Source organism: Chelonia mydas, chromosome 4 (genome assembly GCF_015237465.2).
Source record: "Chelonia mydas isolate rCheMyd1 chromosome 4, rCheMyd1.pri.v2, whole genome shotgun sequence".
In the NCBI taxonomy this organism is placed as follows: domain Eukaryota; kingdom Metazoa; phylum Chordata; order Testudines; family Cheloniidae; genus Chelonia; species Chelonia mydas.
Genome location: NC_057852.1, coordinates 75,346,107 through 75,361,421, shown reverse-complemented (window position 1 = coordinate 75,361,421; position 15,315 = coordinate 75,346,107).

The window sequence follows — 15,315 nt, the reverse complement described above, 5'->3', positions numbered from 1 at the left end:
GCTTCAGCCCTGAGTGATGGGGCTCAGGCTCAGTTTACAGGCCTCCCACCTGGGATTGAATCCCTTGGGCTTTGGCTTTGCCCCACCTGGGCTGGTGGGGTTCAGGTTGGCTCAGGCTTCAGTCCCTCCTCCTGGAGTTTTGTAGTAATTTTTATTGTCAGAAGGGGGTTGCGGTGCAATAAAGTTTGAGAACCCGTGTACTGTACTGATCAACAAGGTTCTCCATGGCCTTGCTCCTGTTTATTTGCCCTATCACCTTTATTATTATATTCCAGCTTGTGTGTAAGAGGTCCTCAAACTTTTTCATAGCATGGACCACATCTTAATAGAAAGATTTGCTTGTGAACCTCATATTCATAATTGCACAAACCACTTCCCTCCTGACTGCAATTGAATAGCATCCTTGCGGTAAATACAGCAATTGCTTATCTGGAAAATGATATCAGGAAAGTATTATATACCAAAAAATTCAACAACAGATGCCTACAGTTAGGCTCTTAAATCATTATTTAGGCATCTAAATAAATGGCCTGATTTTTAAAAATGCTGAGTACCCAGCACCTTCCACTAAAGTCAATGGGACAGATTGTTCTTTTTGTAGAAAGACACCTTTACTCCACTTTGGCAGTGTGAAGCTACTCTGTACTAGCTATTTAGGAATAGCTATTATGGTAACACTATCCCTGAATAACTCTTTGTGTGGATACAATTATTCTAGGGGGAAAAAATAACCTATAGGGTTATTCAGGAATAGCTATCGTATTTTAAATTCGCACTCTACCCGAAACTGAATTAACTTTCAAGTGTAGACAAGCCACTAGCGTAAATGACAATTGGTCCCAATGAGACTAATTTTAGACACCCATTTGATTTCATATGTCATTAGAAAGGAATCCTGCAAAAAGTAGAAACATGGACAGATTTCTTAGGATGAATACAAAAGAATAGCACAAGCATGTAGGGACAAAAGCAGAAAGGTGAAAGTGCAAAATAAGTTACACCTAGCAAGGGGCATAAAAGGCAATAAGAAGAGGTTCTGTAAATTCATTAGGAGCAAGAGAAAGATAAAGGACACTATAGTGTGATGGGTTCCCACCAAGGTGCCACTTGGAACTGGGATATCACTAAGCCCTCTGACTCACCAGCCTGGTCTCCCTCTCACACTGTGCTGCTGTGACAAGCTGCAGGCCTGCTCCCGGTCCTACACTTCCACCAGCATTCACACAGGTAGGGACACACCCATCTGCAGTTACATGCAGGCTCTCTGACCAGCCACTGCATTAACCAACAACAGAGAGGCCACAGCCAAGATAACCCCCAGCTCCCCAGGCACATCTCCCCCACTGCAGTATAAACCCAAAATTATACAGTCTTGCGCTGCATAGGGTTAGGGTTAGGGGAAAAAAACACAAATGGAAGAAAGGGGAAAACAGATGGTAGTGAACTTAGATCAGAAGCTAGAAGTTGTAGAAAATTGACGAAGGAAGAGACACATGGAGAAATCTATAGCCAGCAGAGTTAAGGAAAATAAGAAGAAGGGTTTTTAAAGTATATTGGGGGAAGGGGGAGAAGGAATCCTAACAATGGTATTGGTCTGTTACTAGATGGAAATAGTAGAAATCTCAAAAATTCAGAAACATTTAATAAATATTTCTAGTCTATATTTGTGGGAAAGAGGATGATGTAGTTTTAGCATATGATGATATCACCCTTTCTATTCCACTAATACCTCAGGAGGGTCTTAAATAGCAGCTACTAAAGTCAGACATTTTAAAATCAGCAGGTCCAGACAATTTGTATAAAAGAGTTTTTAAAGAGCTGGCTGAGGAGCTTGCTGTTCCATTAATGTTGATTTTTCAATAAGTCTTGGAACCCTGGGGAAGTTCCAGGATACTGAAAAAAAGCTAATGTGCCAGTATTTAAAAGGATAAAAACAGAATGACCCAGGTTATTATAGGCCTGTCAGGCTGATATCAACCCTTATCAAGATAATGGAGTGGCTGATATGGGACTCAGCTGATGAAGTATTAAAGGAGGGTAATATAATTACTGCCAACTAACATGGGTTTATGGAAAATAGATCCTGTGAAACTAATTTGATATCTTTCTTTAATGGAATTACAAGTTTAGTTGATATAAAAGTAATAGCATTGATGTAACATACTATTAGACTTCTTTAAGACATTTCACTTGGTATCAAACAACATTTTGATTAAAAATAAAACTATAAAATTAATACGGCACACATGAAATGGAATAAAAGCTGTCTAACTGATTGTTCTCAAAATGTAATTGTAAATGGGTAATCATCACTGAGCAGGTATTTTTGTAGTGGGGTCCTACAGGGATTGGTTCTTAGCCCTGTGCTATTGAACATAGTTATTAATGACCTGGAAGAAAACATGAAACCATCACTGACAAATTTTGCAGATGATGCAAAAATTGGGGATAAATAATATAGGGGAAAGGCCACTGATACAGAGCAATCAGGATTGTTTAGTAAGGTTGGTGTAAGCAAACAATATGCATTTCAATATGGTGAAATGTAAATGTATACATCTAGAAATAATGAATGTAGGCCATACTTACAGAATGGGGGACACCACTCTGAAAAGCAGTGACTCTGAAAAAGACTGGGGGGAGGGAGCAGGGATATTAGTTGAAGATGAGCTCCCAGAGTAAGGCTGTGGCTAAAAAAGCTAATGCAGTCCTTGGATACATAAAGAGGAGAATTTTGAGTAGATGTAGAGAGAACATAAGAATAGCCATACGGGTCAGACCAAAGGTCCATCTAGCTCAGTATCCTCTCTTCCAACAGTGGCCAATGCTAGGTGCCCCAGAGGGAATGAACAGAGCAGGTAATCATCAAGTGATCCATTCTCTGTCACTCATTCCCAGCTTCTGACAAACAGAGGATAGGGACACCATCCCTGCCCATCCTGGCTAATAGCCATTGATGGACCTATCTTCCATGAACTTATCTATTTCTTTTTTTAACCCTGGTATAGTCTTGGCCTTCACAACATCCTCTGGCAAAGAGCTTCACAGGGTGACTATACATTGAATGAAATATACTTCCTTCTGTTTGTTTTAAACCTGCTGCCTATTAATTTCATTTGGTGACCCCTAGTCCTTATTTACTTTCTCCATACCAATCATGATTTTATAGACCTCTATCATATCCCCCCTTAGTCGTTGCTTTTCCAAGCTGAAAAGTCCCAGTCTTCTTAATCTCTTCTCATACGGAAGGCGATCCATTCCCTTAATCATTTTTCTTGCCCTTTTCTGAACCTTTTCCAATTCCAATATATCTTCTTTGAGGTTGGGTGACCACATCTACACGCAATATTCAAGATGTGGGCGTACCATGGATTTGTATAGAGGCAATATGATATTTTCTGTCTTATTATCTATCCCTTTCTTAATGATTCCCAACATTCTGTTTGCTTTTTTGACTGCTGCTGCACATTGAGTGGATGTTTTCAGAAAACTAGCCACAGTGACTCCACGATCTTTTTCTTGAGTGGTAACAGCTAATTTAGACCCCATCATTTTATATGTATAGTTGGGATTACGTTTTCTAATGTGCATTACTTTGCATTTATCAACACTGAATTTTATCTGCCATTTGATTGCCCAGTCACCCAGTTTTGAGAGATCCTTTTGCAGCTCTTCACAGTCTGCCTGGGACTTAACTATCTTGAGTAGTTTTGTATCATCTGCAAATTTTGTCATCTCACTATTTACCCCTTTTTTGAGATCGTTTATGAATATGTTGAATAGTACTAGTCCCAGTACAGACCCCTGGGGGACACCATTAATTACCTCTCTCCATTCTGAAAACTGACTATTTATTCCTACCCATTGTTTCCTATCTTTTAACCAGTTACAAGTCCATGAGAAGACTTTCCCTCTTACCCCATGACAGCTTACTTTGCTTAAGAGTCTTTGGTGAGGGACCTAGTCAAAATCTAAGTACACTATACCCACTGGATCCCCCTTGCCCACATGCTTGTTGACCCCATCAAAGAATTCTAGTAGATTGGTGAGGCATGATTTCCCTTTACAAAAACCATGTTGACTCTTCCCCAACAAATTATGTTCATCTATGTGTCTGACAATTTTGTTCTTTACTATAGTTTCAGCCAGTTTGCCTGAAAGTCAGACTGAAGTCAGACTTACCGGCCTGTAATTGCCGGGATCACCTCTGGAGCCCTTTTTAAAAATTGGAATTACATTAGCTATTCTCCAGTCATTTGGCAGAGAAGCTGATTTCTGTATTTGGCACTGCTGCTGGAATATTATGTCCAGTTCTAGTGTCCACAATGCAAAAAGGATGTTGATAAATTGAAGAGGGTTCAGAGAAGAGCCACAAGAATGATTAAAGGATTAGAAAACATGCCTTATAGTGATATACTCAAGGAGCTCAATGTATTTATCTTAACCCACAAACGATTATGGGTGACTTGACTTGATTACAGTTTTTAAGTGCAGAAAAACCCTCGGAATCCAAGCCATTTGTTCATTATAGCCAGCGGTTCATTATAGCAAAAGAGACCCACCATGGGGAGAGGGGAGCTGTCAGCCCCTGACACAGCTGCAGGGCATGAGGTGGGATCCAGGGACTGGGTTCATTATATCCAACAGTTCGTTATTATGAAGGGTGGTATAGCAAGGTGGGGAACAAACATTTAATATTGGTCTCTTCATCTATCAAAGAAAGGTATAACATGTGTCAGTGGCTAGAAGTTGAAGCTAGACAAATTCAGACTGGAAATAAAGTGTTGGGCTTTTTTAAGAGAAGGTAATTAAGCATTGGAACAATTTACCTAGGGTCGTGGTGGATTCTACATCACTGGAAACTTTTAAATCACGATTAGATGTTTTGCTAAAATATATGCTGTAGGAATTATTTTGGGGAAGTTCTGTGGCCTGTGTTATACAGGAAGTCAGACTAGATGATCACAGTGGCCCCTTTTCTCCTTGGAATCTATGAATCTATGATATTTAGTAACGCTTTTTATACTGTCTTGCTTGACTTTCTTGTAAACAAACTAGAGAAATACAACCTAGATAGAGCTACTATAAGGTGGTTGCATAACTTGTTGGAAAACTGTTCCCAGAGAGTAGTTATCGGTGGTTCACAGTCTAGCGGAAGGGCTTAATGAGTGGGGTCCCACAGGGATCGGATCTGGGTCCAGTTCTGTTCAATATCTTCATCAATGATTTAGATAATGGCATAGAGAGTACACTTATAAAATCTGTGGACAATACCGAGCTGGGCGGGGTTGCAAGTGCTTTGGAGAATAAGATTAAAATTCAAAATGATCTGGACAAACAGGAGAAATGGTCTGAAGTAAATAGGATGAAATTCAATAAGGATAAATGCAAACTACTCCACTTTGAAAGGAACAATCAGTTGCACACATACAAAATGGAAAATGACTGCCTAGGAAGGAGTACGACAGAAAGGGATCTGGGGGATATAGTGGATCGCAAACTAAATATGAGTCAATGGTCTAACACTCTTGCAAAAAAAAGTGAACATCATTCTGGAATGTATTAGCAGGAATGTTGTAAACAAGACACAAGAAGTAATTCTTCTACTCTACTCAGCACTGATTAGGCCTCAACTGGAGTATTGTGTCAAGTTCTGGGCACCATATTTCTGGAAAGATGTGGACAAAGGAGAAAGTCCAGAGAGCAAGAAAAATAATTAAAGGTCTAGAAAATACAACCTATGAGGAAAGATTGAAAACATTGGGTTTGTTTAGTCTGGAGAAGAGAAGACTCGGGGGGGAGGGGATCGGGAGACAGCATAAGAACATTTCTTAAGTACATAAAATGTTATTACAAGGAGGAGGGAGAAAATTGTTCTAGTTAATATCTTAGGATAGGAGAAGAAGCAATGGGCTTGAATTGCAGCAAGGGAGGTTTAGGTTGGACATTAGAAAAAACTTCCTGTCAGGGTAGTTAAGCACTGGAAGAAAGTTCTTAGGGAGGCTATGGAATCTCCATCATTGAAGATTTTTAAGAACAGATTAGATAAATACCTGTCAGGAATTGTCTAGTTATTACATAGTTCTGGCTTAAGAGCAGCAGATTCGACTAGATGACCTCTCGAGGTCTCTTCCAGTCCTACACTTCTATGAGTCTCATAAGCAGATCAGGGGAATGTAGTCTATATGAAATTACTATAAAATAGGTGCCCAACTTGTTGAGAAACCATAATCAAAGAGTAGTTATCAATGGGTCATTCTCAAACTAGGTGGGCATATCTAGTTGGGTCCTGCAGAGGTCTGTCCTGGGTCCAATACTATTCAACACTTTCATAAATGACTTGAAGGAGTGGGGAGTATACTTATAAAATTTTCCAGAACAGTTGTTAGCACTTTGAAGGGCAGGATTTGAATTCAAAGTGACCTTGAACAATTCTCCAATTTATCTGAAATCAATAAGTTGAAATTCAATAAAGACAAGTGGAAAGTACTACACTTAGGATGGAAACCAATTCCAGAAATACAAAATGGCGAATAACTAACTAGGCATTAGTACTGCAGAAAAGGATATGGAGGTTATAGTAGATCACAAATTGAATATGAACCAATAATGTGATGCAGTTGCAGAAAAAGATAATATTCTGGGATGTATTAAGAGAACTGTCATATTGTTCTGCTACTTGTCACTAGTGAAGCCCCAGTTGGAGTATTGAGTCCAGTTTTGTGTGCCACACTTTGAGATGTAGACAAATTGGAGAGAGTCCAGAGGAGAGGAACAAAAACGATCAAAGTTTTAGAAAACCTGACCTCTGTGGAAAGGTTAAAAAAATGGGCATGTTTAGTTTTGAGAAAAGAAGAAGGAGGAGGTGGATCTGTTAATCGTCTTCCAATATGTTAAGGGCTGTTATAAAGGTGATGGTGATCAATTATTCTCCATGTCCACTGAAAGCAGAACAAGAAGTAATGGGCTTAATCTGCAGCAAGGGAGATTTTGATTTGATATTCGGAAAACCTTTCTAACTATAAGTGTAGTCACACACTGAAATAGACTTCCAAGGGAGTTACGGAATTCCCATCATTGGAGGTTTTTAAGAACAGGTTAGATAAGCCCTGTCAAGGATGGTCTAGGTATACTTGGACCAGCCTCAATGGAGGGGGCTAGAGCAGATGACCTTTCAAGATCCCTTCTAGCCCTACATGTCTATGATTTGTTGATTTTATTTATTTTTTTTAATTCCTGGCTGAAATGAGCCAACACTAGGTAACTCGCAAACTCTATATGCACAGTCAGTGATCTGTGGATCAATTTGAGAACAATTATTGTTATCTGATATTTCCCAGAAAGAGGAAAATATTATATGTCTGAATGTAATGAGATAACAGTTGCTAATGCCATTGTTAAATGTACCAGTGGGCTTTAGAATTCTCTAACTTGTGATTTAAGATCAAAGGTGTGTGTTTCAAAACGGGTTAGACTTCTGCATTCTTCAGATTTTCTTAAATGGTTTACATTATCTTAAATAATTATTTCAGTTACTTATTATTGCAATGCACCTTATTGTGAATTTTAGGGAAGGTGTTTCAAGATCCATTTTGTGTTTTATTTATTGTACTGTATTCCTAGGTTTTCGCAAGTCAGATGTATCAGATGATGATACAAACACTCATCAACAAAATTATAAATAGGTTTGTGAATAAATTACGTATATCTTGAGATGAGAGATTGTCTCTCTATGAGTCCCTCTAGAAGTATATAAAAAGATCCTCACTGCTGTTGAAACTGGGAAAACTACATTTGCATATGATTTAGGACCCAATTCTACAAACACTCACTGCCAGAGCTAGTACCTATATTTTGATTTCTGTTCACAGATGTAGTGCTTGAACTATTTAGGAAGTGCTGGGATGTTTTCAGGGGAGTAAGCACTACTCCCAGCAATGTTTGCGGTATTGAGCCTTTAAGTCGATATAGATAACACAGTCCAGTCCAGAGAGCCAAATCCTCATCTCATCGAATTCAGGTGTAAAATTCCCTTTGACTTCACTGTGATAAAGTGGGGCAAAAATTAAATGGGACTGTTGGGGGGAATAAACACTATCCCCAGCAGTATGTGGAGGACAGAGCTCTATTCTTGGAAGCTTAACTCTCTGTACAATGACAAGCATGCTGTCAGGGTACAGTAAATACTATATCCCCTCTGTGTGACTTTTATCTTTACTGGCACTCTTATCAAGGCTTCTCTCAAACATCTCACTTGATCTCTCTCTTTCTCTCATTCCAGTTATCAAACTGTAATTTAGAATTGCTCGAGGTTACACTTAGCAATGGGCAGGAAGAGATCACTGCTATTTCCCAGTGTGCACTGGGGAAAATCAAATATATAAATATGTGAACAGGCCAATATAAAATGTACCAACAAAATAAATAAATAAATAAACTTGAGTTGTTATGGGCAACCCTTTTTGCTCATGAGAGAGAGATGACAACGAGAAACACGTGGAGCAAAAGATTTGAAAGGAGGTGCAGAAATAAATGTAAGAAAAACGTGACAAAATGTATTCCATTCAGTTAATCAAGTGAATTGCCAGACAAACAAATCTCTCTTTTGCTTTTTGTCCTTCAATGAAATCTCATTTGTTTTTGAGAGCACTGTTTTGTAGCACTGTTTTCCATCCAGCTGGCAGCAAAACCAACTGTGAGTGAAAACCTCTATAAATGAAGAAGTATGCAAGGAAAGTTCAGTTTTACTAATTCCAGCCAGGGTCCATCATTGCCAACTTTTTCCCTTTAGTCTCACTCTCTGACTTTCCATCTTAGCCAGAGAGAAAGGCAACTTGAATTATCGGTTTGGGTTTGTTTTTTTTATTCTCTCTGAGTCATGCTGCAGCAAAGCATCTGAGTCCTTTGGAGGCATTTCTGGACTGTCTTTTTCTCTTAGAATTAGATGTTGTATTTGTATGGATTAAAGTTGTAGACTCCAAGTATCTTGATTTTCCTGTTAATACATGCTGCAAAAGATCTTAGGAGGTAATCTTAAATTAATTATGAGGTGTCTTTCAAATGTCCTTGCTGGTAGATAAGAGTGAATGTTCTCTCACTGGGCAGAAATTAAATACAACTGAATGATAAGGTGATGCCACGTAATTTTATAATAATTAAAAGCATTTTTAAAACATAAGGATTTGTGTCAAAATAAGAAAAATACATTTCTCCCCCCTTGATAAAACTGAGGTAAATTTACCAATCAACGTATTTTACAAGAAGGAAGGGTTTGTGGTTAAAGTTTCAAAACAGCCCTAATCTACACCTTTTAAAATATCTACACCTTTTACAATATCTGAAAGCAAGGAAATCTTCAAGACAAAATGGTTTTGTAGTCAACCTACTATGTGACCTTTCACCAGTCACTCAGAGCTTGATCCAAAGGCCTTGAAGTCAATTGGATCTTTTGGGTGGACTGCAATGGCCATTGGATCAGGCTCCTAATCTATATGCCTCAGTTCCTAATTTGCAAAAAAGGAGAAAGAGCATAACAACATTTTGCCTACCAGACCTAACGCTGATCCCTGCAGTACTCCCCCAGATGCCTTCCCCCAACTCATGTCATTTAGTATTAACTGTTTTACCGTTCACATGACTGTTTCTATCCAATCCAATTTGAAATTAATTTTTCAAGAAATTGCAGCTCTGATGTCCCCTTTGTAGCAGTTAGCCCCTTTTATAGAGGAGAGTAGTCTGCAGTCCACCATAGTGGGTGAATAAATAGCTGGGAGCCATGCCACTAGGGAGAAGAGGGCCCAGTGAGCAGCACAAAAGCCTTAATATCCTCAGAATTAAACCTAGATTTTCATATGGATCACTGAATTTGAACAGTTTGAAGGTGATGCACCTTGCCCTCTATGCACAACCACAGAATCCTTGTCCTATGGGACTGAACTGTGGAATTTAACCACTGGCTAGAGAGTGGGTTGGAGGGTGCAGAACTGTATAGCCCCATGAGCAGCTCAGCTGGGATTGTGCCTCAAGAAGACACAATATCACTGGGTTACCCAGAGCGAGTGGTAACTGTGCAAGCTGCACCATCCATTAAAATGCTCTCATTAGTTTACAGACCCCATGCTTCTTTGTCCCCAACTCTTACAAGCAGTTGTTTAGTTCACACTGGCAGCCTCCTTATGAGCTCTCCAAGCCCCACTTCTACCACACATACTAGCCTTTCACTACCTGGTCCAGAATGGGAAATGTTTCTGAAATTCTGAGAGTTCTAATTTACAGAGTTTTTAGATTAATCTTTCTACATTAGGGAGAATTTGCATTAGCCCTAAATCTCTACTACTTGAAAATCATGGAAATATTCAGCCATTTTTTTAATGTTATTTTTCAGGAAATCCTTACCCTGCAGTTTAATTGTAACATCTTAGAATAACGCAGTTAATTGCATGTTCTTTCCATCACTGTTAATACATTAAGCACATTACTACATTTTAATCTTTTATAACTACTTTCAAAGGGCAGGATTATCACCTGATCATATGACAGTGGCTGCTATGTCACCACGGGTCCACACTTTGGGTAAAGTCTAATGGTGGTGATTATTTATATTCTATTTTTAAGTCCTTCTCATCTCTTGAAAGGTTCCTCCAGAATATGAAAACACTTGAGAGGAAAGCAGCAGCTTTGCAGGATGCCTCAATCTGCTTGGCTAGCACTTGACAATACAGAGCTGACTGCCAGGAATTCAATATTATTAGACCTTTAAGGCAGTATCGGTTTACACTATGCAGAATAGGCACTGAGGTCAGCACAGCTGCAGCAATGATTACTGAAATAAAATTATGTCTGATTGATTCAACAGTTCGAAGGCAGGTGCATGAAAAAAAAATTAAGCAAAGTAAATTCTTCAGCACTCACAGAAAAGATATTATGAGAAGGCTGTATCACAGGTACACATGTTGTGTAGACTAAAGCCTCAAATACTACCTTGTAATGAAAAGGCTTATCTGAGCAAAACATTCACAATAGATGAAATCCAAGAACACATGCTTAAAGAAGATTAAAAAGGTAAAATGAGATGAAGATGCTGGCAAAAAAATAAAATAAAATAAACTCAGAACTTCAGAGAATAGAGGTTATCCATCAAAGATTCAGTCATGTGTCAGATTCCAGATACATCTCTATTTTGTTAGCATAAGAAGAGGAATGAAAAGTTCTGTAGCATTCTGAAAGGTACCTTTGTTCTAATTTCACCTTTTGATGTTACCATTTAACACTGTTCTAACCACTTGAACAAGAAGATCATTTTGCTTGGCTTTTCTGTGGTGTATTTGTGGGCACCTACATTAGTTACATTTTAGAGAAAAGGTAACTGGCCGGTCAACTTCTATAAACAGTTCCTTGGAAAAGCACTCCACGGGCCTTATTAGCTTTCATATAGTTAAGGTGTAATATATATTAAACATTCTTTTGTAAACCTGCCTGGATATTAGTTGATTTGAGCTGATCAGCTCTTAAGGCCTGATCCTAGAAAGTGCTAAGTGTTCAGTGAAGTAAGTGGCCTTTGATGGTGTTCAATCAGTACCCCACAAAAGCACTCAGGCTGGGATATTGAAAAGCACCTACGTGTAATTAGGTGTGTAACCCACATTTAAAGTCCAAGGGAGTTAAGTGCCTATCTTACTTAAGCACTTTTGAGAATTCCAAGCTCAGCACCTTGCAGGATGAGACCCTAAGAATACTCTGAGAAGCAAGCCACAGATTTTTTTTTTACATTACAGCTGCTTCATTCACACCCCCACGGTAGTAGTGCTCATTCAATTTTTTATTACAAGCTGGTATGTTTGATTATGTGTTTTCAAACCAAATCCTATTTCATACATTCCAGGTTTTTGTTTTGTTTTTGTGTGCTGCATACCAACTACACTGCTGTTAGCAGTTAAACTTGTGAGTCAAGTATAAAGAAGTCACTGCTGGCTTGAACTAGTGGAACTGTTTCTTTAGCTCTTAACTAATCCCTTGTCTGGAAAGCGGAAACCTAAGTTTTAATCTCCACTATTCATAACCTCTCCCTTTCAATGCATTTTTATAAACAGTGTAGTTTATTTCAGAGCTGTGTGTAACACTTGCCAGTTGTCTAGAGTCCAGCCGGGTATGGGACGCATTATGCAGGGAATTAGAGATATGGAACGCAGTGGTGACATGAGCTAATTGCATAATTATCAGTAACTAGGATGATAGAATAATGTGAGTTACCATGTAGTTACCATCTTTGTCAGTGGAGTTACCATGTATAACCCAGGCTTTCATGTTGTTATCCCAAAATAGTATGCATAATTCTGCAGAAAATGTATTACTGATTTGTCATCATAGCATTCCAAACATCAAAGGGCAGTGGGGAAACACACACATAAGAAAAATTCAAACTCATTATGGCAACATGTTCAGTGGGGTTTCTCTGCAATGTTGGCCAGTAGTGCAGATTACAGAGGAAATACAGGCCAGACCAACAAAATGGGGGGTTGAATCCTGGAAAGCAATGACTCAGGAAAGGCTTTATGGGTCATAGTGGGGAAACAACTCAACATGAGGTTTCAGTGCAAGATTGTAGCAAAAAAGGGCTAGTGCACTTGTTGGATGTATGAGGAGGAGTAGGCAATTCAGGGATAACAAGATGAACTACAATGGCTTGTGATATACAGGAGGTCAGACAATGATCTGATCATCCCTTCTGGCCTGGAGCTTTATGAAGCTATGAAACACTTGACTCTGCACTGTCTTCTTCCAACAGAGCAGCAACCCAGAGACCCCGGAGAGCAGGGCAGCCTTTGGGTGCTATTTTTTGATGGACAGTTTCTTTTCCTTCTTTGGCTTTATTTTTATTACTCGACACAAACACCCTGTGCACCCTTATGTAGTGTACAAATAGTCATAATTATTTCATCATCAGTTAGGCACCTAACTTGGATGAGCACTTTAGAAGCGCCACAGTGGAGATTAGGTTCTGGAGAACTGGGTTCAATTCCTTCCTCTACTGTGGACTTTATGTGATCTCAGGCAAATCATTTAAGCCCCGAGCCACAATGACATTTAGGATCCTAACTTCCAACGATTTCAATGAAGTTAGAAGCCTAAATAAGTTTGCGGATCTGGGCATTAGGGTATGTCTACACTGCAAAAACTACCCCATGACAGTGAGGCTCCGAGTGCAGGTCTTCAGGCTCATGGGGCTCGTGCTACTATACCAAAAAATAGCAGTGTAGACACCCCTGCTCGGGCTGGAGAAGGGGGTGCATTTCAGAGCCTGAGCCTGAATATCTACATAACAATTTTTAGTACCATAGTCAAGCTTTGCAAGCCAGAGTCTATGGACCCAGGCTCAGAGTCTCTCTGGACCTCACTTCTCCATCTGTCAAATGAGGATAACACTTTTTACCTCCCAGACGTATTGTGAGGATGACTACACAAAGGATTGTGAGGCACTCAGATGTTACATTAATGGGAGCCATAGATTGTTTGAAAATCCTACTATAAACCTGGTTAGCACTGAATTGCTTTTGTTTAAAGACTTCAGTACAAAACTAAGTGCAATGAGGGACAGGGCAGGACGGGCAATTTCATGGCTGATGTGGGCAAACATGAGATTTGCTCAATTATTTTCCAGATACATTGTTAAAGTTTCCTAAATTATATATCCCTTTTTAGTTTCCTGATTCATTTAGTGAGAGGGAGGTGCCCTTCAGATTGATGGTACCAGTGACAGGTTAAACTTAGTCAAAACTGCAGACCCATTATTGTTAAACAATAAAAAAAAAGTTTTGTAAACTGTTGACCTCCTCCAGAGTCTCTGCTTGGGTTTTTTTTTTCTTCTCCTTAATGTCAAAAAGCTCAAGAGAAATGCCAGAAACCAAGAATTCATAATCCTGTACTCAAGTAGTGCAAAGTGTAACAGCACTGTTGGAACATGATTAAGACAGAAATAGAAGTTGCATAAACATCACATTGTGGCCTTTTTTTTTATCAAAGTTTACTAGAACAAATACTGTGTCTGAGGGAAAAACAGTAGATAAAGCCAAAATATGACCAAAATAAAACTGTCATGAAAAATGTATCGTTCCGAAGATACCTAGAGATAGATGTGGATCTGGACTTTCAAAACAGAAGCTGCCATAAGCTAGACTCACAAAGAGCCTTAGGTGCCTAACTGCCTCTTTAGGTGCAAAGACCATCATCTCCTTTTTGGGATCCTTCCACTGGCTCCCCCCTACTCCAGCACCACATCACACACCAAGCTTGCTGTCTTTGCTTTTAAGGCCCTTCACCATTTAACCCCACCTTGTGCATCCATCTAGTGGGATTGCTCACCTGTCTGTTTTCCCCCCTGCTACCTCAGTGCTTTCTCCCAGGCCAACCCCATGCATGGGGAAGACTCCCAATGAAATTCATAAAGCTGCCATCTTATCCTCTTTTAAATTCCTCCTTAAAACTACTTCTGCCATGATCACTCCTTAGCATTGGTTAGGCAAGTGGCAAACTGAGACTTGTATTTTTCCTGCTAAACTCTCTTCATTTTGTTAACTCATCCTTCCCACACACATCATTTGTCTGTTTTGTCCACTTATTATCTCTTTTCTGACACCTAAACTGAAAATTCCTGCTCCATAGAGCTATGTCTTTACTTGTATGTATAGCACTTAGCACAAAGGGCCCAGAGCTTTGACTGGATTTTTCAGGTGCTAGTATTAATAATTAATCAATTACTGGGCAGTCATCCATGTTCCCCTCCTGTAACAAAGTTGTTCTACAATTCATTATGTAGTAATCCTGTAAAATTCACTCTGGAGCTGTTCAAGAGAATAAGTCCAGATGTTGTCACTGATTATAAAAGGACAGACAACAGCAGTCACTGCCAGGGAATGTCAGCACTCCTTCTGGAGGATTAGCTCATAGCAAAGTCTGAGACCTCTGAAATTGCCAGCAAAGTGGTTCGCTCTGCACATCAGCTTCTTTTCACCTTTATCTGTGACCTTACCCTTTTTTCCTAGGAATCATGGAACACTCACAGCTTGTTTGAGACAGCTGACTGAGGCTGCTGTACACAGATGCTTCTACTGGACTTGCCCACATGTCAGTACTGGTTTTTTGTAACTGGATTTATATAAAGTGCCTGGCCAGGGGAAGGGTCCTGCTAGGAAACTCTGCTGGGATAGATTCCCTCAACATAGGATTGAGTACTGGAGAAAATCTGGTTCTTCAGATACAAACCAGATTGTACATAAACTTCACACAGAACAACATTCTGGGTACATACTGTAAGGGTCA